Source organism: Electrophorus electricus, chromosome 14 (assembly GCF_041902795.1).
Source record: "Electrophorus electricus isolate QZ-2024a chromosome 14, ASM4190279v1, whole genome shotgun sequence".
In the NCBI taxonomy this organism is placed as follows: Eukaryota; Metazoa; Chordata; class Actinopteri; order Gymnotiformes; family Gymnotidae; genus Electrophorus; species Electrophorus electricus.
The window spans coordinates 5,024,226-5,046,158 of NC_137510.1; the positions used below are offsets into that span (position 1 = coordinate 5,024,226).

At 40.7% G+C, this 21,933-nt stretch overlaps 4 long non-coding RNA genes across 4 annotated transcripts; all 4 read right to left on the minus strand.

Annotated features, from left to right (window-relative positions):
* Positions 1-537: 537 nt before the first annotated feature.
* On the minus strand, positions 538-1,266 carry LOC118242158 (uncharacterized). The gene is made up of 4 exons (XR_004776601.2): positions 1,207-1,266; positions 1,066-1,118; positions 844-963; positions 538-692 (listed from the first exon to the last, which is right to left on the minus strand). It is a non-coding gene; the product is annotated as an uncharacterized LOC118242158 (long non-coding RNA).
* A 5,057-nt stretch (positions 1,267-6,323) lies between these two features.
* On the minus strand, positions 6,324-7,042 carry LOC145651178 (uncharacterized). Its single transcript, XR_014116953.1, has 4 exons — positions 6,983-7,042; positions 6,842-6,894; positions 6,630-6,749; positions 6,324-6,478 (listed from the first exon to the last, which is right to left on the minus strand). It is a non-coding gene; the product is annotated as an uncharacterized LOC145651178 (long non-coding RNA).
* Positions 7,043-12,135: 5,093 nt separating this feature from the next.
* LOC145651183 (uncharacterized) lies at positions 12,136-12,864 on the minus strand. The gene is made up of 4 exons (XR_014116961.1): positions 12,805-12,864; positions 12,664-12,716; positions 12,442-12,561; positions 12,136-12,290 (listed from the first exon to the last, which is right to left on the minus strand). It is a non-coding gene; the product is annotated as an uncharacterized LOC145651183 (long non-coding RNA).
* Positions 12,865-17,957: 5,093 nt separating this feature from the next.
* Positions 17,958-18,676, minus strand: LOC145651179 (uncharacterized). The gene is made up of 4 exons (XR_014116954.1): positions 18,617-18,676; positions 18,476-18,528; positions 18,264-18,383; positions 17,958-18,112 (listed from the first exon to the last, which is right to left on the minus strand). It is a non-coding gene; the product is annotated as an uncharacterized LOC145651179 (long non-coding RNA).
* Positions 18,677-21,933: the final 3,257 nt, after the last annotated feature.

Consider the following 21,933-nt stretch of genomic DNA (forward strand, 5'->3'; position numbering starts at 1 on the left):
AGTACATGAACGCAGCCGATACCTCAAAACCCATAGGCAGCTTAGCTAGTTAAATTAGCAACTTGGTTAAGGGATCACAACAACAGACAAAAGAATTATTTCCCACCAAACAAATGACATATCTAATCTGTGCAAGACATTGCTGGATGTTAATGTTGTCTAATAATTCATGCGAATCCTTCACAACGTCAAAGTCAGCACGACTCTCCTTCAGAAAATAAAACTAAATGAAACCACAGAAGCAATGTGCGAAACAAATCATGCGCCACCCAGTGGCTCCAACTGGGAACACTACCAAAACCCAGTCTCAAATAAGCACCTTTATTTTACTACCATGTATTGTTGCCCCTTGCCTACATGTAGTCGACCATGAAGGAGTTTCCTGTTACAATGAGCTTTGGCAAGCCAAATCCGTTTGTTCACAAACTTTGCTTTGTAGCAATCACAAAATACAGGTTTCTCAGTAGGAGCTAACCAGTTCCTAATGGACATTCTCATTTTGAATAATGAAAGCAGATCAAAGGCAATAGTCAGACATTGGAATCATGAGTAGATCTTTATTTTTCCCTGAATGTTACTTCCAAGCATGAGTCACTAATTGCAGAGGTCTGTCTGACAGCATACAACATTGACCAGAGGAAGGCCCTGAAGCAGAAGGCAGTCAGACATTTTGATGCATTTCTTGTAGACAACTATGGAGACAAAACCAGACAAAGAACAGTGTCACAGCACAGCACCCTCCTCCTCATGTCTGTGTGGTGTGGGTGCCAACACTATGCTCAATATGTTCCAGATTTGACAAACTTGGTTAAGTAATTCAATGAGAAGCTGGATGAGACTTACGTATGTTGGCCAGATTAAAAGTGACACAGGTATCTTTAGCAGATCCACATGTTTCAATGGTGTCTGGACATTTGCCACCAGGGATCAAGGGTACACAGTGGTTACATTGTAGGGCAGAACCTGCAAGTCAGGTAATGGGGAGCAATAAGGAGCAATCAATGTTGTATACAATACTAATCATGTGAAACAGGTATTCCCTAAAAGCTGAATTGGACCACTCACCACCCATCACCAGCAGGGCAAGAGCCAGCACCACAAACATGGTCCTCATTATTCTGCAGCACAACAATAAAATCAGTAAGAAGAAAACTCTCCTGCTTTCTTTTAGGGCAAGCCTGTAAAAGAAAACACATACATCTTTACCTGGAATGTTATGTAGTCAGGAAGCAATGTAGACTTTGCCCTTCAAGTTTTAACAACGCACCTGTTCACACTGCCTCTAAGTCCTCTTTAAAACAGTCTTCCTGTCATGGGACGGCCCCCTCCTCCTACACTCCTCCCTGTGTTTTTTGATCACCACGCCCCTACATTGTTAATTGGTCGTGTCACACCTGCCGTTCGTTATTGTCCTTGTTAGTGTGAGTGTGCCTGTTTGCTTGGTATTCCTGATTTTCACACAGACCACCACAACATCGGTCATTGCAGTCGACCCCCTCCACCTCTCAGACCATCACTTTGTGTTCTCTCTCTCTTCTCTTTCCAGCCATACCTCCCCAACTTGTTCCTCCTCCTTCTGTCGCAATCTGCACTCCATCACTCCCTCTTCCCTTATTTCTACTATTTTTTTCATCCTTCCTCACCATGACTCTCTCTCTCTCTCTCTCTGGATACAGTTCAAATACTGTCATTTCTACACTCTCCTCATCAATGAATCTTCTGTGACTTCTCTCTTCTCGACCTGCAAGATCTTCCCCACCTGCCCCCTGGCTAACAGAAACACTCCGATGCCACAGGAGAGCGCTAAGGACTGTAGAGGGGCGGTGGAGGAAAAGTCCTAAAATCAGACCTCATCTTATACCAGTCTCTTCTTTCCAAGTTCTCACTAGAAGTAACATCTGCAAAGTCATCCTAGTACAGACAAAAATTTGAACCATCAGCATCTGATCCACGCAAGCTTTTCACTATTTTTCTTCTTTCCTTATACCTCCCGCACCTCCTCCTTCCTCATCTCTTAATCCTGAGGATTTCATCAGATTCTTTGAGGAGAAGGTTGCAGCAATCCGCCGGTCCTTTTCCTCTGTTCCTGAGCAGTCTTCATTCCCCTACATCCAGTGCTCTGACTTCTTTTTCTCCTCTCTCCTCAGTCCAAATTCATCAACTCCTGACTTTCAGAAATCCGACTCCATGTTCTCTGGATCCCGTTCCCTCCCTTATGTTCCAGACAATCTCAAGAGATTTGCTTCCTTTCATCTCTTTCATCATCAACAACTCTTCGCAATCAGTCTGGCTACGAACCGGCACATTTAACAGAAACTGCCTTCATAGCATTGAGGTAGAAACTTCATGCTGCTAAAGCAGTCAAACTGTAATATGTCTTGATTTTTCTGGACCTTTCGGAGGCCTTTGACACACATTCTCCTCTCTGTTCTCTCCAGCCTTGGTGTGACTGGCTCTGCATGGAAATGGTTTCAGTCCTATCTGGAGGGACGGTCCTATCAGGTAACATGGAGAAGATCCACATTCAAACCATGTAGACTCTCCACTGGTGTTTCCACAGGGCTCAGTATTAGCCCCTTTTCTATTCTCTTTGTTTACTCCTTCTGTAGCTGATGCATTATCTTCTCATGGCCTCTCCTACCACTGCTATGCCGATGACACCCAATGATTTCTTTCTTTTCCACCCTCCAACATGCACGTCTCCAGATGTATCTGAATTAATATCTTATCATTGCATGAATAGTGCACTCAGAGTGATATTGTTCTATGGATTCATTGACTTTATGCATTCAGTCACTAGTTGGCTTTTCAATTTGTTTTTGGGGAGAGGCTCATCTTTTCAACCAAGTATTTCTGCTTGAACATCAAATTAAATATCACTGGAAAGCCAGCTTTCAATAGTCAGTGGCCAAAGAAGCCTCTTGATTCAGTCCATTTTTAATGTCCAGTTTTGCAGATTATTATTCACCCTTGTTTCTCATTTCACACTACATATATAAACCCCACAGGAGCCCACGTTCAGTGCTTCACATTGATGGTGTGAGACACTTTTTTGCTGATGCCTTCACTCTGCTGTGTGATTCTAGCGCTTTTCTTCATTTTTTTTTTAAATTAAAAGTTATTTCCCTCACTTACAATTCACTCATGCTTCTCCAATGTCACATTTAATATATGGTAAGGCGAAGTTTTCAGAAGTTCTTAACATATTTTTGTTGTAATTAAATTAAATGTATCAGTTATATAGATTAACATTTTTACAAATATATTTTATTAACGCATTTGTTTTTAGTATAAAATGTGTTTGTAATTCGTTTAAAAATTTCAAAAATATCAATGTGTTTTCGTCCACCTTTGGTTAATAAAATTTAGAGCATGTAATGAACTTCTGAAGCTTAAGAAAACTAAAGAGAAAGCATAGATTTTCTCAATCTACGAAAGGATACGTCTTATACTGACCTCTTTTCCAATTCCAGCCAATATTTCTATTGGTTCAGAATAATGGCATTACCAAAGAGATGTCGGTGTGCCGTCCGGATGACGGTACAAATTCGACTGTATTGCTCTTCGGATTCTCTGTTTGTTTGCAGTAGTGTAATATCTTCAAATGTTTTTCAGCATGAGGGTGTGAATGTAGACATCAGTCTACTGTCTAACTACACAAGAAGGAAGAAAGATGAGAGAGAGGGGAGAGTGTTGCCACTTCATGACTTTTGGGCATACCTTCACAGAGGCACGTTGTGCACACGGCACGATGGCACAGAAAACAGTCACAGAGAAAAAACTACAGAAGCATTTAACACAATTCTTAGGTTTAAATATATTCAAGGTAATATAAAACAGGATAGGAAACAAACTGAAATGAAACAATCATATAAGATATAAATTCCTTCAACACCAAGCCCTAATTTACTAGTACCTTAGAGTACTATAGTTTACTTAAATGCTAACTAATGCAACCTGTGTCTCCACCAAAGGCACAGAACAGACATATTTGAATTAAATTAAATAATAATTCACTTCAGCTACAGTGTTCCTTCTTCAGATGCTGTATAGAACTTCTGTAAAAGTGGGCTTGTTATTGAAGATGTCTGATTTACGTTTATGGCATTTAGCTGATGTTTTTATCTAAGAAACCTTACAATTCTGAATGAACACAACTTGAATAAGTGAAAATTAAAGGGCCTATTTAGGGGCCCAACAGTGACAACGGTCATACTTGAACTGCCAACCTTCTAATTACTAGTCAAGTACTGTAACCACTGAGCTACCAATGCCCCCTTGTGATGGCTAATGAAATACATAACAAATGAACTTAACTGAATTGGTTTATTTTACAAATATAGTTTTTTGACATACCCCATATCAAATTAGCATTCACTGCTTGATGACACCAGAAAGTCAGGTTCCAATTTGTTGCAAGACAGTGGACAAACCCCCTCTGAATGTTTAACAATGGCATATCATCTGTTGGGTTCTGTCACTGATGGAATTCGGAAGCATTTTCACCTTAACACACAGATAAGTATCAAATCAAATGCTGATGTCTCTGAAGTGAGTTTTTGGTCCACTGCATGTAGCATTTGCAGTAGTTTGATGAGCCATCTTAAGGTGTTTTTCACTAAGCCTCTTTCCGAGTACAGTGGTTCAGGAGACGAACAGCTTGTATATGGTCTAATTGCATCTGTGCTCAAAAATCCCATCATGAATATACAGTCTTCAGATCCTTCATTAATGCGTTTAGAGACAAACATATCCTGTTCCACCATATCATCCAGAAGATCCTTCTCAAGAGCCAGTTTTTCAGACTGGAGGTTGTTTCACTTTCTGGAACTTCTATTCAGTCACCTGAATTGAAGGATTCAGGTCTTCAGAGACATTGGACAAGAATAAAAGTAGATGGAACTAACATTAGTGACAGGGTTTCAACGGACCACCTTAGTAGAGTGCATGATGGCTACGCTGGATATAGAGGGCCCAGGCCATATAAACTCTACTGAGAATTTATTTGCAGCAGCAAAGAGACTGGGTGACCTTTTCTCAAAGGGAGCCACTCACAGGTTCACCTGTGAATTTGGAAAAATGGTAACTCTTGTACTGGACCACAGAATGACCCACTTGAGAAGCAGCTCACATTCTGGTCTCGTGACAAGTATAGAACAGGTCAATCTGAAAGGACACAGAATCTCTGTACTCCCCTTATGTTTTATGTTATTAATATATCCCTTCCCTGCTTAAGATTTCCTAAATAGCACAACAAACATGACTGTGGTTGCTGTACTTTCTAGTGTTATTGTATTATACATCCAGTGTCCCATGAAATGCATATACAGAAACGATCTGTGTGGGTGTACTAGTTCATGTTCCCAACTCCTCGCTTAGACCAGAGCCTACAGGTGGGCCCATAACCCACCTTTTCTGCAAACTTTATCGTACATGAAAGTTTGACTGCATCACCCTTAAGTAAAATGTCAGTGTAACCCTTTCTCTTTCTTTCGGAGGCCCTGCATTGTGTTAGATGGAATAAAGGCCACCAGGGAACGCAGAATTGTGCTGCAACAGCTGGTGGCGCTGTTGCTATTGGTCAACTTCTCTCTCTGGCTTGCGACAGTTAACGGTTGCTTCCAGAAATAAATCAGGAATCAAAACAGCTCCATTTCTTAGTGTCGCTGATCAAAGTTACAGGCAGTATTATCCCCTTCATGTACCAATTTACTTGCACTAGACAGCGCACATCAAACTAAAATTCACCAAAAAAGGGACAAATTCCAACCATTATACAAATTTTCCCCAAATTACAAAAACAGCCCTTTTGAGGGAGTGAATCCAGTACATGAACGCAGCCGATACCTCAAAACCCATAGGCAGCTTAGCTAGTTAAATTAGCAACTTGGTTAAGGGATCACAACAACAGACAAAAGAATTATTTCCCACCAAACAAATGACATATCTAATCTGTGCAAGACATTGCTGGATGTTAATGTTGTCTAATAATTCATGCGAATCCTTCACAACGTCAAAGTCAGCACGACTCTCCTTCAGAAAATAAAACTAAATGAAACCACAGAAGCAATGTGCGAAACAAATCATGCGCCACCCAGTGGCTCCAACTGGGAACACTACCAAAACCCAGTCTCAAATAAGCACCTTTATTTTACTACCATGTATTGTTGCCCCTTGCCTACATGTAGTCGACCATGAAGGAGTTTCCTGTTACAATGAGCTTTGGCAAGCCAAATCCGTTTGTTCACAAACTGAGCTAACCAGTTCCTAATGGACATTCTCATTTTGAATAATGAAAGCAGATCAAAGGCAATAGTCAGACATTGGAATCATGAGTAGATCTTTATTTTTCCCTGAATGTTACTTCCAAGCATGAGTCACTAATTGCAGAGGTCTGTCTGACAGCATACAACATTGACCAGAGGAAGGCCCTGAAGCAGAAGGCAGTCAGACATTTTGATGCATTTCTTGTAGACAACTATGGAGACAAAACCAGACAAAGAACAGTGTCACAGCACAGCACCCTCCTCCTCATGTCTGTGTGGTGTGGGTGCCAACACTAGGCTCAATATGTTCCAGATTTGACAAACTTGGTTAAGTAATTCAATGAGAAGCTGGATGAGACTTACGTATGTTGGCCAGATTAAAAGTGACACAGGTATCTTTAGCAGATCCACATGTTTCAATGGTGTCTGGACATTTGCCACCAGGGATCAAGGGTACACAGTGGTTACATTGTAGGGCAGAACCTGCAAGTCAGGTAATGGGGAGCAATCAATGTTGTATACAATACTAATCATGTGAAACAGGTATTCCCTAAAAGCTGAATTGGACCACTCACCACCCATCACCAGCAGGGCAAGAGCCAGCACCACAAACATGGTCCTCATTATTCTGCAGCACAACAATAAAATCAGTAAGAAGAAAACTCTCCTGCTTTCTTTTAGGGCAAGCCTGTAAAAGAAAACACATACATCTTTACCTGGAATGTTATGTAGTCAGGAAGCAATGTAGACTTTGCCCTTCAAGTTTTAACAACGCACCTGTTCACACTGCCTCTAAGTCCTCTTTAAAACAGTCTTCCTGTCATGGGACGGCCCCCTCCTCCTACACTCCTCCCTGTGTTTTTTGATCACCACGCCCCTACATTGTTAATTGGTCGTGTCACACCTGCCGTTCGTTATTGTCCTTGTTAGTGTGAGTGTGCCTGTTTGCTTGGTATTCCTGATTTTCACACAGACCACCACAACATCGGTCATTGCAGTCGACCCCCTCCACCTCTCAGACCATCACTTTGTGTTCTCTCTCTCTTCTCTTTCCATCCATACCTCCCCAACTTGTTCCTCCTCCTTCTGTCGCAATCTGCACTCCATCACTCCCTCTTCCCTTATTTCTACTATTTTTTTCATCCTTCCTCACCATGACTCTCTCTCTCTCTCTCTGGATACAGTTCAAATACTGTCATTTCTACACTCTCCTCATCAATGAATCTTCTGTGACTTCTCTCTTCTCGACCTGCAAGATCTTCCCCACCTGCCCCCTGGCTAACAGAAACACTCCGATGCCACAGGAGAGCGCTAAGGACTGTAGAGGGGCGGTGGAGGAAAAGTCCTAAAATCAGACCTCATCTTATACCAGTCTCTTCTTTCCAAGTTCTCACTAGAAGTAACATCTGCAAAGTCATCCTAGTACAGACAAAAATTTGAACCATCAGCATCTGATCCACGCAAGCTTTTCACTATTTTTCTTCTTTCCTTATACCTCCCGCACCTCCTCCTTCCTCATCTCTTAATCCTGAGGATTTCATCAGATTCTTTGAGGAGAAGGTTGCAGCAATCCGCCGGTCCTTTTCCTCTGTTCCTGAGCAGTCTTCATTCCCCTACATCCAGTGCTCTGACTTCTTTTTCTCCTCTCTCCTCAGTCCAAATTCATCAACTCCTGACTTTCAGAAATCCGACTCCATGTTCTCTGGATCCCGTTCCCTCCCTTATGTTCCAGACAATCTCAAGAGATTTGCTTCCTTTCATCTCTTTCATCATCAACAACTCTTCGCAATCAGTCTGGCTACGAACCGGCACATTTAACAGAAACTGCCTTCATAGCATTGAGGTAGAAACTTCATGCTGCTAAAGCAGTCAAACTGTAATATGTCTTGATTTTTCTGGACCTTTCGGAGGCCTTTGACACACATTCTCCTCTCTGTTCTCTCCAGCCTTGGTGTGACTGGCTCTGCATGGAAATGGTTTCAGTCCTATCTGGAGGGACGGTCCTATCAGGTAACATGGAGAAGATCCACATTCAAACCATGTAGACTCTCCACTGGTGTTTCCACAGGGCTCAGTATTAGCCCCTTTTCTATTCTCTTTGTTTACTCCTTCTGTAGCTGATGCATTATCTTCTCATGGCCTCTCCTACCACTGCTATGCCGATGACACCCAATGATTTCTTTCTTTTCCACCCTCCAACATGCACGTCTCCAGATGTATCTGAATTAATATCTTATCATTGCATGAATAGTGCACTCAGAGTGATATTGTTCTATGGATTCATTGACTTTATGCATTCAGTCACTAGTTGGCTTTTCAATTTGTTTTTGGGGAGAGGCTCATCTTTTCAACCAAGTATTTCTGCTTGAACATCAAATTAAATATCACTGGAAAGCCAGCTTTCAATAGTCAGTGGCCAAAGAAGCCTCTTGATTCAGTCCATTTTTAATGTCCAGTTTTGCAGATTATTATTCACCCTTGTTTCTCATTTCACACTACATATATAAACCCCACAGGAGCCCACATTCAGTGCTTCACATTGATGGTGTGAGACACTTTTTTGCTGATGCCTTCACTCTGCTGTGTGATTCTAGCGCTTTTCTTCATTTTTTTTTTAAATTAAAAGTTATCTCCCTCACTTACAATTCACTCATGCTTCTCCAATGTCACATTTAATATATGGTAAGGCGAAGTTTTCAGAAGTTCTTAACATATTTTTGTTGTAATTAAATTAAATGTATCAGTTATATAGATTAACATTTTTACAAATATATTTTATTAACGCATTTGTTTTTAGTATAAAATGTGTTTGTAATTCGTTTAAAAATTTCAAAAATATCAATGTGTTTTCGTCCACCTTTGGTTAATAAAATTTAGAGCATGTAATGAACTTCTGAAGCTTAAGAAAACTAAAGAGAAAGCATAGATTTTCTCAATCTACGAAAGGATACGTCTTATACTGACCTCTTTTCCAATTCCAGCCAATATTTCTATTGGTTCAGAATAATGGCATTACCAAAGAGATGTCGGTGTGCCGTCCGGATGACGGTACAAATTCGACTGTATTGCTCTTCGGATTCTCTGTTTGTTTGCAGTAGTGTAATATCTTCAAATGTTTTTCAGCATGAGGGTGTGAATGTAGACATCAGTCTACTGTCTAACTACACAAGAAGGAAGAAAGATGAGAGAGAGGGGAGAGTGTTGCCACTTCATGACTTTTGGGCATACCTTCACAGAGGCACGTTGTGCACACGGCACGATGGCACAGAAAACAGTCACAGAGAAAAAACTACAGAAGCATTTAACACAATTCTTAGGTTTAAATATATTCAAGGTAATATAAAACAGGATAGGAAACAAACTGAAATGAAACAATCATATAAGATATAAATTCCTTCAACACCAAGCCCTAATTTACTAGTACCTTAGAGTACTATAGTTTACTTAAATGCTAACTAATGCAACCTGTGTCTCCACCAAAGGCACAGAACAGACATATTTGAATTAAATTAAATAATAATTCACTTCAGCTACAGTGTTCCTTCTTCAGATGCTGTATAGAACTTCTGTAAAAGTGGGCTTGTTATTGAAGATGTCTGATTTACGTTTATGGCATTTAGCTGATGTTTTTATCTAAGAAACCTTACAATTCTGAATGAACACAACTTGAATAAGTGAAAATTAAAGGGCCTATTTAGGGGCCCAACAGTGACAACGGTCATACTTGAACTGCCAACCTTCTAATTACTAGTCAAGTACTGTAACCACTGAGCTACCAATGCCCCCTTGTGATGGCTAATGAAATACATAACAAATGAACTTAACTGAATTGGTTTATTTTACAAATATAGTTTTTTGACATACCCCATATCAAATTAGCATTCACTGCTTGATGACACCAGAAAGTCAGGTTCCAATTTGTTGCAAGACAGTGGACAAACCCCCTCTGAATGTTTAACAATGGCATATCATCTGTTGGGTTCTGTCACTGATGGAATTCGGAAGCATTTTCACCTTAACACACAGATAAGTATCAAATCAAATGCTGATGTCTCTGAAGTGAGTTTTTGGTCCACTGCATGTAGCATTTGCAGTAGTTTGATGAGCCATCTTAAGGTGTTTTTCACTAAGCCTCTTTCCGAGTACAGTGGTTCAGGAGACGAACAGCTTGTATATGGTCTAATTGCATCTGTGCTCAAAAATCCCATCATGAATATACAGTCTTCAGATCCTTCATTAATGCGTTTAGAGACAAACATATCCTGTTCCACCATATCATCCAGAAGATCCTTCTCAAGAGCCAGTTTTTCAGACTGGAGGTTGTTTCACTTTCTGGAACTTCTATTCAGTCACCTGAATTGAAGGATTCAGGTCTTCAGAGACATTGGACAAGAATAAAAGTAGATGGAACTAACATTAGTGACAGGGTTTCAACGACCACCTTAGTAGAGTGCATGATGGCTACGCTGGATATAGAGGGCCCAGGCCATATAAACTCTACTGAGAATTTATTTGCAGCAGCAAAGAGACTGGGTGACCTTTTCTCAAAGGGAGCCACTCACAGGTTCACCTGTGAATTTGGAAAAATGGTAACTCTTGTACTGGACCACAGAATGACCCACTTGAGAAGCAGCTCACATTCTGGTCTCGTGACAAGTATAGAACAGGTCAATCTGAAAGGACACAGAATCTCTGTACTCCCCTTATGTTTTATGTTATTAATATATCCCTTCCCTGCTTAAGCTTTCCTAAATAGCACAACAAACATGACTGTGGTTGCTGTACTTTCTAGTGTTATTGTATTATACATCCAGTGTCCCATGAAATGCATATACAGAAACGATCTGTGTGGGTGTACTAGTTCATGTTCCCAACTCCTCGCTTAGACCAGAGCCTACAGGTGGGCCCATAACCCACCTTTTCTGCAAACTTTATCGTACATGAAAGTTTGACTGCATCACCCTTAAGTAAAATGTCAGTGTAACCCTTTCTCTTTCTTTCGGAGGCCCTGCATTGTGTTAGATGGAATAAAGGCCACCAGGGAACGCAGAATTGTGCTGCAACAGCTGGTGGCGCTGTTGCTATTGGTCAACTTCTCTCTCTGGCTTGCGACAGTTAACGGTTGCTTCCAGAAATAAATCAGGAATCAAAACAGCTCCATTTCTTAGTGTCGCTGATCAAAGTTACAGGCAGTATTATCCCCTTCATGTACCAATTTACTTGCACTAGACAGCGCACATCAAACTAAAATTCACCAAAAAAGGGACAAATTCCAACCATTATACAAATTTTCCCCAAATTACAAAAACAGCCCTTTTGAGGGAGTGAATCCAGTACATGAACGCAGCCGATACCTCAAAACCCATAGGCAGCTTAGCTAGTTAAATTAGCAACTTGGTTAAGGGATCACAACAACAGACAAAAGAATTATTTCCCACCAAACAAATGACATATCTAATCTGTGCAAGACATTGCTGGATGTTAATGTTGTCTAATAATTCATGCGAATCCTTCACAACGTCAAAGTCAGCACGACTCTCCTTCAGAAAATAAAACTAAATGAAACCACAGAAGCAATGTGCGAAACAAATCATGCGCCACCCAGTGGCTCCAACTGGGAACACTACCAAAACCCAGTCTCAAATAAGCACCTTTATTTTACTACCATGTATTGTTGCCCCTTGCCTACATGTAGTCGACCATGAAGGAGTTTCCTGTTACAATGAGCTTTGGCAAGCCAAATCCGTTTGTTCACAAACTTTGCTTTGTAGCAATCACAAAATACAGGTTTCTCAGTAGGAGCTAACCAGTTCCTAATGGACATTCTCATTTTGAATAATGAAAGCAGATCAAAGGCAATAGTCAGACATTGGAATCATGAGTAGATCTTTATTTTTCCCTGAATGTTACTTCCAAGCATGAGTCACTAATTGCAGAGGTCTGTCTGACAGCATACAACATTGACCAGAGGAAGGCCCTGAAGCAGAAGGCAGTCAGACATTTTGATGCATTTCTTGTAGACAACTATGGAGACAAAACCAGACAAAGAACAGTGTCACAGCACAGCACCCTCCTCCTCATGTCTGTGTGGTGTGGGTGCCAACACTAGGCTCAATATGTTCCAGATTTGACAAACTTGGTTAAGTAATTCAATGAGAAGCTGGATGAGACTTACGTATGTTGGCCAGATTAAAAGTGACACAGGTATCTTTAGCAGATCCACATGTTTCAATGGTGTCTGGACATTTGCCACCAGGGATCAAGGGTACACAGTTGTTACATTGTAGGGCAGAACCTGCAAGTCAGGTAATGGGGAGCAATAAGGAGCAATCAATGTTGTATACAATACTAATCATGTGAAACAGGTATTCCCTAAAAGCTGAATTGGACCACTCACCACCCATCACCAGCAGGGCAAGAGCCAGCACCACAAACATGGTCCTCATTATTCTGCAGCACAACAATAAAATCAGTAAGAAGAAAACTCTCCTGCTTTCTTTTAGGGCAAGCCTGTAAAAGAAAACACATACATCTTTACCTGGAATGTTATGTAGTCAGGAAGCAATGTAGACTTTGCCCTTCAAGTTTTAACAACGCACCTGTTCACACTGCCTCTAAGTCCTCTTTAAAACAGTCTTCCTGTCATGGGACGGCCCCCTCCTCCTACACTCCTCCCTGTGTTTTTTGATCACCACGCCCCTACATTGTTAATTGGTCGTGTCACACCTGCCGTTCGTTATTGTCCTTGTTAGTGTGAGTGTGCCTGTTTGCTTGGTATTCCTGATTTTCACACAGACCACCACAACATCGGTCATTGCAGTCGACCCCCTCCACCTCTCAGACCATCACTTTGTGTTCTCTCTCTCTTCTCTTTCCATCCATACCTCCCCAACTTGTTCCTCCTCCTTCTGTCGCAATCTGCACTCCATCACTCCCTCTTCCCTTATTTCTACTATTTTTTTCATCCTTCCTCACCATGACTCTCTCTCTCTCTCTCTGGATACAGTTCAAATACTGTCATTTCTACACTCTCCTCATCAATGAATCTTCTGTGACTTCTCTCTTCTCGACCTGCAAGATCTTCCCCACCTGCCCCCTGGCTAACAGAAACACTCCGATGCCACAGGAGAGCGCTAAGGACTGTAGAGGGGCGGTGGAGGAAAAGTCCTAAAATCAGACCTCATCTTATACCAGTCTCTTCTTTCCAAGTTCTCACTAGAAGTAACATCTGCAAAGTCATCCTAGTACAGACAAAAATTTGAACCATCAGCATCTGATCCACGCAAGCTTTTCACTATTTTTCTTCTTTCCTTATACCTCCCGCACCTCCTCCTTCCTCATCTCTTAATCCTGAGGATTTCATCAGATTCTTTGAGGAGAAGGTTGCAGCAATCCGCCGGTCCTTTTCCTCTGTTCCTGAGCAGTCTTCATTCCCCTACATCCAGTGCTCTGACTTCTTTTTCTCCTCTCTCCTCAGTCCAAATTCATCAACTCCTGACTTTCAGAAATCCGACTCCATGTTCTCTGGATCCCGTTCCCTCCCTTATGTTCCAGACAATCTCAAGAGATTTGCTTCCTTTCATCTCTTTCATCATCAACAACTCTTCGCAATCAGTCTGGCTACGAACCGGCACATTTAACAGAAACTGCCTTCATAGCATTGAGGTAGAAACTTCATGCTGCTAAAGCAGTCAAACTGTAATATGTCTTGATTTTTCTGGACCTTTCGGAGGCCTTTGACACACATTCTCCTCTCTGTTCTCTCCAGCCTTGGTGTGACTGGCTCTGCATGGAAATGGTTTCAGTCCTATCTGGAGGGACGGTCCTATCAGGTAACATGGAGAAGATCCACATTCAAACCATGTAGACTCTCCACTGGTGTTTCCACAGGGCTCAGTATTAGCCCCTTTTCTATTCTCTTTGTTTACTCCTTCTGTAGCTGATGCATTATCTTCTCATGGCCTCTCCTACCACTGCTATGCCGATGACACCCAATGATTTCTTTCTTTTCCACCCTCCAACATGCACGTCTCCAGATGTATCTGAATTAATATCTTATCATTGCATGAATAGTGCACTCAGAGTGATATTGTTCTATGGATTCATTGACTTTATGCATTCAGTCACTAGTTGGCTTTTCAATTTGTTTTTGGGGAGAGGCTCATCTTTTCAACCAAGTATTTCTGCTTGAACATCAAATTAAATATCACTGGAAAGCCAGCTTTCAATAGTCAGTGGCCAAAGAAACCTCTTGATTCAGTCCATTTTTAATGTCCAGTTTTGCAGATTATTATTCACCCTTGTTTCTCATTTCACACTACATATATAAACCCCACAGGAGCCCACGTTCAGTGCTTCACATTGATGGTGTGAGACACTTTTTTGCTGATGCCTTCACTCTGCTGTGTGATTCTAGCGCTTTTCTTCATTTTTTTTTTAAATTAAAAGTTATTTCCCTCACTTACAATTCACTCATGCTTCTCCAATGTCACATTTAATATATGGTAAGGCGAAGTTTTCAGAAGTTCTTAACATATTTTTGTTGTAATTAAATTAAATGTATCAGTTATATAGATTAACATTTTTACAAATATATTTTATTAACGCATTTGTTTTTAGTATAAAATGTGTTTGTAATTCGTTTAAAAATTTCAAAAATATCAATGTGTTTTCGTCCACCTTTGGTTAATAAAATTTAGAGCATGTAATGAACTTCTGAAGCTTAAGAAAACTAAAGAGAAAGCATAGATTTTCTCAATCTACGAAAGGATACGTCTTATACTGACCTCTTTTCCAATTCCAGCCAATATTTCTATTGGTTCAGAATAATGGCATTACCAAAGAGATGTCGGTGTGCCGTCCGGATGACGGTACAAATTCGACTGTATTGCTCTTCGGATTCTCTGTTTGTTTGCAGTAGTGTAATATCTTCAAATGTTTTTCAGCATGAGGGTGTGAATGTAGACATCAGTCTACTGTCTAACTACACAAGAAGGAAGAAAGATGAGAGAGAGGGGAGAGTGTTGCCACTTCATGACTTTTGGGCATACCTTCACAGAGGCACGTTGTGCACACGGCACGATGGCACAGAAAACAGTCACAGAGAAAAAACTACAGAAGCATTTAACACAATTCTTAGGTTTAAATATATTCAAGGTAATATAAAACAGGATAGGAAACAAACTGAAATGAAACAATCATATAAGATATAAATTCCTTCAACACCAAGCCCTAATTTACTAGTACCTTAGAGTACTATAGTTTACTTAAATGCTAACTAATGCAACCTGTGTCTCCACCAAAGGCACAGAACAGACATATTTGAATTAAATTAAATAATAATTCACTTCAGCTACAGTGTTCCTTCTTCAGATGCTGTATAGAACTTCTGTAAAAGTGGGCTTGTTATTGAAGATGTCTGATTTACGTTTATGGCATTTAGCTGATGTTTTTATCTAAGAAACCTTACAATTCTGAATGAACACAACTTGAATAAGTGAAAATTAAAGGGCCTATTTAGGGGCCCAACAGTGACAACGGTCATACTTGAACTGCCAACCTTCTAATTACTAGTCAAGTACTGTAACCACTGAGCTACCAATGCCCCCTTGTGATGGCTAATGAAATACATAACAAATGAACTTAACTGAATTGGTTTATTTTACAAATATAGTTTTTTGACATACCCCATATCAAATTAGCATTCACTGCTTGATGACACCAGAAAGTCAGGTTCCAATTTGTTGCAAGACAGTGGACAAACCCCCTCTGAATGTTTAACAATGGCATATCATCTGTTGGGTTCTGTCACTGATGGAATTCGGAAGCATTTTCACCTTAACACACAGATAAGTATCAAATCAAATGCTGATGTCTCTGAAGTGAGTTTTTGGTCCACTGCATGTAGCATTTGCAGTAGTTTGATGAGCCATCTTAAGGTGTTTTTCACTAAGCCTCTTTCCGAGTACAGTGGTTCAGGAGACGAACAGCTTGTATATGGTCTAATTGCATCTGTGCTCAAAAATCCCATCATGAATATACAGTCTTCAGATCCTTCATTAATGCGTTTAGAGACAAACATATCCTGTTCCACCATATCATCCAGAAGATCCTTCTCAAGAGCCAGTTTTTCAGACTGGAGGTTGTTTCACTTTCTGGAACTTCTATTCAGTCACCTGAATTGAAGGATTCAGGTCTTCAGAGACATTGGACAAGAATAAAAGTAGATGGAACTAACATTAGTGACAGGGTTTCAACGACCACCTTAGTAGAGTGCATGATGGCTACGCTGGATATAGAGGGCCCAGGCCATATAAACTCTACTGAGAATTTATTTGCAGCAGCAAAGAGACTGGGTGACCTTTTCTCAAAGGGAGCCACTCTCAGGTTCACCTGTGAATTTGGAAAAATGGTAACTCTTGTACTGGACCACAGAATGACCCACTTGAGAAGCAGCTCACATTCTGGTCTCGTGACAAGTATAGAACAGGTCAATCTGAAAGGACACAGAATCTCTGTACTCCCCTTATGTTTTATGTTATTAATATATCCCTTCCCTGCTTAAGCTTTCCTAAATAGCACAACAAACATGACTGTGGTTGCTGTACTTTCTAGTGTTATTGTATTATACATCCAGTGTCCCATGAAATGCATATACAGAAACGATCTGTGTGGGTGTACTAGTTCATGTTCCCAACTCCTCGCTTAGACCAGAGCCTACAGGTGGGCCCATAACCCACCTTTTCTGCAAACTTTATCGTACATGAAAGTTTGACTGCATCACCCTTAAGTAAAATGTCAGTGTAACCCTCTCTCTTTCTTTCGGAGGCCCTGCATTGTGTTAGATGGAATAAAGGCCACCAGGGAACGCAGAATTGTGCTGCAACAGCTGGTGGCGCTGTTGCTATTGGTCAACTTCTCTCTCTGGCTTGCGACAGTTAACGGTTGCTTCCAGAAATAAATCAGGAATCAAAACAGCTCCATTTCTTAGTGTCGCTGATCAAAGTTACAGGCAGTATTATCCCCTTCATGTACCAATTTACTTGCACTAGACAGCGCACATCAAACTAAAATTCACCAAAAAAGGGACAAATTCCAACCATTATACAAATTTTCCCCAAATTACAAAAACAGCCCTTTTGAGGGAGTGAATCCAGTACATGAACGCAGCCGATACCTCAAAACCCATAGGCAGCTTAGCTAGTTAAATTAGCAACTTGGTTAAGGGATCACAACAACAGACAAAAGAATTATTTCCCACCAAACAAATGACATATCTAATCTGTGCAAGACATTGCTGGATGTTAATGTTGTCTAATAATTCATGCGAATCCTTCACAACGTCAAAGTCAGCACGACTCTCCTTCAGAAAATAAAACTAAATGAAACCACAGAAGCAATGTGCGAAACAAATCATGCGCCACCCAGTGGCTCCAACTGGGAACACTACCAAAACCCAGTCTCAAATAAGCACCTTTATTTTACTACCATGTATTGTTGCCCCTTGCCTACATGTAGTCGACCATGAAGGAGTTTCCTGTTACAATGAGCTTTGGCAAGCCAAATCCGTTTGTTCACAAACTTTGCTTTGTAGCAATCACAAAATACAGGTTTCTCAGTAGGAGCTAACCAGTTCCTAATGGACATTCTCATTTTGAATAATGAAAGCAGATCAAAGGCAATAGTCAGACATTGGAATCATGAGTAGATCTTTATTTTTCCCTGAATGTTACTTCCAAGCATGAGTCACTAATTGCAGAGGTCTGTCTGACAGCATACAACATTGACCAGAGGAAGGCCCTGAAGCAGAAGGCAGTCAGACATTTTGATGCATTTCTTGTAGACAACTATGGAGACAAAACCAGACAAAGAACAGTGTCACAGCACAGCACCCTCCTCCTCATGTCTGTGTGGTGTGGGTGCCAACACTAGGCTCAATATGTTCCAGATTTGACAAACTTGGTTAAGTAATTCAATGAGAAGCTGGATGAGACTTACGTATGTTGGCCAGATTAAAAGTGACACAGGTATCTTTAGCAGATCCACATGTTTCAATGGTGTCTGGACATTTGCCACCAGGGATCAAGGGTACACAGTGGTTACATTGTAGGGCAGAACCTGCAAGTCAGGTAATGGGGAGCAATCAATGTTGTATACAATACTAATCATGTGAAACAGGTATTCCCTAAAAGCTGAATTGGACCACTCACCACCCATCACCAGCAGGGCAAGAGCCAGCACCACAAACATGGTCCTCATTATTCTGCAGCACAACAATAAAATCAGTAAGAAGAAAACTCTCCTGCTTTCTTTTAGGGCAAGCCTATAAAAGAAAACACATACATCTTTACCTGGAATGTTATGTAGTCAGGAAGCAATGTAGACTTTGCCCTTCAAGTTTTAACAACGCACCTGTTCACACTGCCTCTAAGTCCTCTTTAAAACAGTCTTCCTGTCATGGGACGGCCCCCTCCTCCTACACTCCTCCCTGTGTTTTTTGATCACCACGCCCCTACATTGTTAATTGGTCGTGTCACACCTGCCGTTCGTTATTGTCCTTGTTAGTGTGAGTGTGCCTGTTTGCTTGGTATTCCTGATTTTCACACAGACCACCACAACATCGGTCATTGCAGTCGACCCCCTCCACCTCTCAGACCATCACTTTGTGTTCTCTCTCTCTTCTCTTTCCATCCATACCTCCCCAACTTGTTCCTCCTCCTTCTGTCGCAATCTGCACTCCATCACTCCCTCTTCCCTTATTTCTACTATTTTTTTCATCCTTCCTCACCATGACTCTCTCTCTCTCTCTCTGGATACAGTTCAAATACTGTCATTTCTACACTCTCCTCATCAATGAATCTTCTGTGACTTCTCTCTTCTCGACCTGCAAGATCTTCCCCACCTGCCCCCTGGCTAACAGAAACACTCCGATGCCACAGGAGAGCGCTAAGGACTGTAGAGGGGCGGTGGAGGAAAAGTCCTAAAATCAGACCTCATCTTATACCAGTCTCTTCTTTCCAAGTTCTCACTAGAAGTAACATCTGCAAAGTCATCCTAGTACAGACAAAAATTTGAACCATCAGCATCTGATCCACGCAAGCTTTTCACTATTTTTCTTCTTTCCTTATACCTCCCGCACCTCCTCCTTCCTCATCTCTTAATCCTGAGGATTTCATCAGATTCTTTGAGGAGAAGGTTGCAGCAATCCGCCGGTCCTTTTCCTCTGTTCCTGAGCAGTCTTCATTCCCCTACATCCAGTGCTCTGACTTCTTTTTCTCCTCTCTCCTCAGTCCAAATTCATCAACTCCTGACTTTCAGAAATCCGACTCCATGTTCTCTGGATCCCGTTCCCTCCCTTATGTTCCAGACAATCTCAAGAGATTTGCTTCCTTTCATCTCTTTCATCATCAACAACTCTTCGCAATCAGTCTGGCTACGAACCGGCACATTTAACAGAAACTGCCTTCATAGCATTGAGGTAGAAACTTCATGCTGCTAAAGCAGTCAAACTGTAATATGTCTTGATTTTTCTGGACCTTTCGGAGGCCTTTGACACACATTCTCCTCTCTGTTCTCTCCAGCCTTGGTGTGACTGGCTCTGCATGGAAATGGTTTCAGTCCTATCTGGAGGGACGGTCCTATCAGGTAACATGGAGAAGATCCACATTCAAACCATGTAGACTCTCCACTGGTGTTTCCACAGGGCTCAGTATTAGCCCCTTTTCTATTCTCTTTGTTTACTCCTTCTGTAGCTGATGCATTATCTTCTCATGGCCTCTCCTACCACTGCTATGCCGATGACACCCAATGATTTCTTTCTTTTCCACCCTCCAACATGCACGTCTCCAGATGTATCTGAATTAATATCTTATCATTGCATGAATAGTGCACTCAGAGTGATATTGTTCTATGGATTCATTGACTTTATGCATTCAGTCACTAGTTGGCTTTTCAATTTGTTTTTGGGGAGAGGCTCATCTTTTCAACCAAGTATTTCTGCTTGAACATCAAATTAAATATCACTGGAAAGCCAGCTTTCAATAGTCAGTGGCCAAAGAAGCCTCTTGATTCAGTCCATTTTTAATGTCCAGTTTTGCAGATTATTATTCACCCTTGTTTCTCATTTCACACTACATATATAAACCCCACAGGAGCCCACGTTCAGTGCTTCACATTGATGGTGTGAGACACTTTTTTGCTGATGCCTTCACTCTGCTGTGTGATTCTAGCGCTTTTCTTCATTTTTTTTTTAAATTAAAAGTTATTTCCCTCACTTACAATTCACTCATGCTTCTCCAATGTCACATTTAATATATGGTAAGGCGAAGTTTTCAGAAGTTCTTAACATATTTTTGTTGTAATTAAATTAAATGTATCAGTTATATAGATTAACATTTTTACAAATATATTTTATTAACGCATTTGTTTTTAGTATAAAATGTGTTTGTAATTCGTTTAAAAATTTCAAAAATATCAATGTGTTTTCGTCCACCTTTGGTTAATAAAATTTAGAGCATGTAATGAACTTCTGAAGCTTAAGAAAACTAAAGAGAAAGCATAGATTTTCTCAATCTACGAAAGGATACGTCTTATACTGACCTCTTTTCCAATTCCAGCCAATATTTCTATTGGTTCAGAATAATGGCATTACCAAAGAGATGTCGGTGTGCCGTCCGGATGACGGTACAAATTCGACTGTATTGCTCTTCGGATTCTCTGTTTGTTTGCAGTAGTGTAATATCTTCAAATGTTTTTCAGCATGAGGGTGTGAATGTAGACATCAGTCTACTGTCTAACTACACAAGAAGGAAGAAAGATGAGAGAGAGGGGAGAGTGTTGCCACTTCATGACTTTTGGGCATACCTTCACAGAGGCACGTTGTGCACACGGCACGATGGCACAGAAAACAGTCACAGAGAAAAAACTACAGAAGCATTTAACACAATTCTTAGGTTTAAATATATTCAAGGTAATATAAAACAGGATAGGAAACAAACTGAAATGAAACAATCATATAAGATATAAATTCCTTCAACACCAAGCCCTAATTTACTAGTACCTTAGAGTACTATAGTTTACTTAAATGCTAACTAATGCAACCTGTGTCTCCACCAAAGGCACAGAACAGACATATTTGAATTAAATTAAATAATAATTCACTTCAGCTACAGTGTTCCTTCTTCAGATGCTGTATAGAACTTCTGTAAAAGTGGGCTTGTTATTGAAGATGTCTGATTTACGTTTATGGCATTTAGCTGATGTTTTTATCTAAGAAACCTTACAATTCTGAATGAACACAACTTGAATAAGTGAAAATTAAAGGGCCTATTTAGGGGCCCAACAGTGACAACGGTCATACTTGAACTGCCAACCTTCTAATTACTAGTCAAGTACTGTAACCACTGAGCTACCAATGCCCCCTTGTGATGGCTAATGAAATACATAACAAATGAACTTAACTGAATTGGTTTATTTTACAAATATAGTTTTTTGACATACCCCATATCAAATTAGCATTCACTGCTTGATGACACCAGAAAGTCAGGTTCCAATTTGTTGCAAGACAGTGGACAAACCCCCTCTGAATGTTTAACAATGGCATATCATCTGTTGGGTTCTGTCACTGATGGAATTCGGAAGCATTTTCACCTTAACACACAGATAAGTA